The sequence below is a fragment of the Pteropus vampyrus genome, unplaced genomic scaffold, assembly GCF_000151845.1.
Source record: "Pteropus vampyrus isolate Shadow unplaced genomic scaffold, Pvam_2.0 Scaffold101, whole genome shotgun sequence".
NCBI lineage: Eukaryota > Metazoa > Chordata > Mammalia > Chiroptera > Pteropodidae > Pteropus > Pteropus vampyrus.
The window spans coordinates 1,189,859-1,192,942 of record NW_011888882.1 but is presented as its reverse complement, the minus strand read 5'-3'; the positions used below and the strand labels follow the sequence as shown (position 1 = coordinate 1,192,942).

Sequence of the window (3,084 nt, the reverse complement as noted above, 5' to 3'; positions counted from 1 at the left end):
AATCCATTTTGTATATCTCTCTGCTTTTCCTCAGAATTTCTCTCCATATGACTACTGTCCCATCCATTATTTCTTTTATTTTTAATTTTTTAATTTTATTATGTATGTATGTATTTATTTATTTATTTATTTATTTTAGGCGAGGCAACTCTTGGTTGACTTCATAGATTGTAAGAACTTTGTCAGCTTACAATTCCTTATTTTTTATTTTTTACACCTACAACACCTGGTCTTCCTAGGTGGTCTCCCATCCAAGTACTAACCAGGCCCGACCCTGCTTAGCTTCCAAGATCAGACAGGATCAGGCTTGTTCAGGGTGGCATGGCCATAGACCCATCCATTCTTTCTTAGTCAGCCTCCCCAGCTGTTCCCTTCTCCCCACTTCTCCTTATCTCTTCATTTGCATATCTTTCTATTATTATAAATTGAAAATATGTATTTATAAGTTTGTGTGAAGTAAAATAAAAATTATACCTACCCCATCCCTAGTAGATTAAAGTACATTTTAATCTTATATGTTGTATTAAGATTTGGTGTCAAAAAATTCCAGAATACCAAAATGCATTATAAAATTTTAAAGGATAAAATAATTTTATAGAACTCAAAATGCTTTCATTCACATCCAATAGAATGCCAAAGCAGATGGGTGCTTGCAATAGGTTCATCTAACTGCAACTAATTATATTGGCCACAATATGTTATTGGTTAGATTCTATTCTTCAGGGGGCAATCGCCCCATGCCAGGGCAAGAAGAAGGGGCCCTAATGGCTGGGAAGCACTTTAAAAGTGTGCCTCTAACCTTTTAAGAGTGTTAGAAACTCTGGCATCTCAGACTTTATATAGGTCTCCCTTTTCCCAGAATCCTATTGGCTCCAAAGCAGGTGTGCCCTAGTCACAAGAACAAGGCAGAAGAGTCTCCTTTTTGCTCTTGCTTTCGGTATGGAAGGGCCTCTGAGAAGTCTAAGAAAGTTCTGTATGAGCCATGTAGATTGACAGCCTCAATAGGCCTCATCAGAAAATAATTTATGTATGTGCATGCATTCATGTGTGAGTGCATGTGTGTGCCACTACTTCTCTGTTGATGAGATAGGTTGGAACATATAGGAGAAATCTATCCCAGATAGGCATGTAGGAAAAGAGAGTATTAGAAAAAAGAAGTGACACCTAAACTTAGACTTGAAGAGAAAATATGAGTTACCCAAGTGAAATACAGAAAGTGTCCCAGGTAGAGGGAAAGCAAGGGTAAAGATCCAGAGTCAACAGGAAAGCTGATGTGCTTTAAGAACTAAAGGCCAACCTCACTTAGTATTTCCAGGAGGTCTTATCCAGGTACAAAGAGGGCTCAACTCTTCTTAATTTCTTACATAAAACAAGAAAAGACTCAGGCTGGGAGACCCGCAGATGGCCAATAGAAACTCGCTAGGGTTTTGGGCTACTTTTCATTCTTCTCACCTTCAACACAAAGCAGAGCTGGTTGGGCATAACATTTACAAATTTGATCTAGCCCAGTTGCTTCTCAAACTTAATGTACATGTAAACCATCTGGGGATCATGTAAAAATGTAGATTCTGATTCAATAAATCTGGGATGAGACCTGGGAGTCTGCATTCTAACAATGTCCCAGATGAGGCCCATTCCATTAATCTGAGGACCACAGTTTTTTTAGCAAGAGTTTAGTGACTCAAGTCACAGCTTGCTTCTCCAAGTGGAACATCAGCATACCCTCAACTCACAATCACTTACCTTGGAAAGTAATGCTATTTCCAATCTCTTTGATTTTTTACCCTGGAAAAGATTTTAAAGACCATCTGGTCCAATAACCTCATTTTAGAATGAAGGAAACAGCCTAGAAATGAGAAGTGACTTGCTTCAGGTCAAAGAGCTAATATTGATACCCAGCATTCTTGCCAGGAGAGTCCTTCCCCTCCACCACACAGCTGCTTCTCTTCAAGAAGTCCAGTCAAAAGAGGGTTCTGTACTATCTTTGGTTGGTATAGTCGAGGGAAGACTCAGGAAGTGGAATGAGGAGAAGGATGTGGTTAGGGATCCCAGAACCAGGTTATGTTCAAATTATGGTAGGACTCCAGGCTCCCAATTCTCCATCTAGGCAATTTCTTTTATATCTTTCTAAATATAATGTCCACAAATTATATAACCTGAACCACAAACTTCTCTTTCTTATAATGTTGCATTTATGATACGGTAAAACCCAATGGTATTTATTTTTTAGCAATTTTAGTATTTTTTTTAGCATTTGCAAAATTCCAGTAGTTTTAATAAAATCTTAACTCATGGGTGGGGAGGGAATATTGCCTTATGTCCAATCAGCATTCTCCGATTAAAAGAGATCAGTAATATGTTTATTTCTGTTAAACCAGTTGTAAAAATTTTAGTCATTATAAACAACAACAACAAATGCACTAGTTCTTATTACACATACATGATTTTATATAGAAACAAAACAAAAAGTTCCCAGATTTAGAATTTTCCAATGCCCATGCCAAGTAATTGGGCAGAGCTTCAAGAATTTTCTTTCCTTCTGGGCTTTTACTGTCACTTGATAAATAAGTAGTATACTTGACATTCTTTTGATATTGGACTACCTCTAAGTAACGACATTCAGGCTTCTACTGTTCACATTAATAGTTATTGTTTAATTATTCTCATGTTTTTAAGCAATTCTTTAAATTTGTTTCTTGATTTAAAAGAAAAAGCAAATCTTATTATCCTCATAAATTGCAACTATTTAAAGCCAAGATTAAAAAATATTTCGGTTAACTTGAGATAAAATTTTTTAATAAACTTTCACAATAATAAAAGACACTTTAGGATGGTTAAATTTTTTTTCATGACCCTGGCATTTTAATAACTATGCTCACAATAATGATGTTTTAGCAAGTTTACATTGAAAACCTCCTGTTAAACCACATAATATGGACAGTTGTGTATGGCACAGCAATTTACAGACTTGTAATTGGTATAATTGGTGTCCTGAAACTTGAAAGATGAAGCTGATCATTTTGGAAATGTAACCAAGCCTCAGAGGCTTAATGTTCTTTGGAGAATCATTAAAGTACATATGTT

The 3,084-nt window shown here is 36.1% G+C and overlaps 1 pseudogene; it reads right to left on the bottom strand.

The window, feature by feature from the left end:
• Positions 1-214: 214 nt before the first annotated feature.
• LOC111742804 lies at positions 215-333 on the bottom strand (annotated as a pseudogene).
• Between the last annotated feature and the right edge of the window lie 2,751 nt (positions 334-3,084).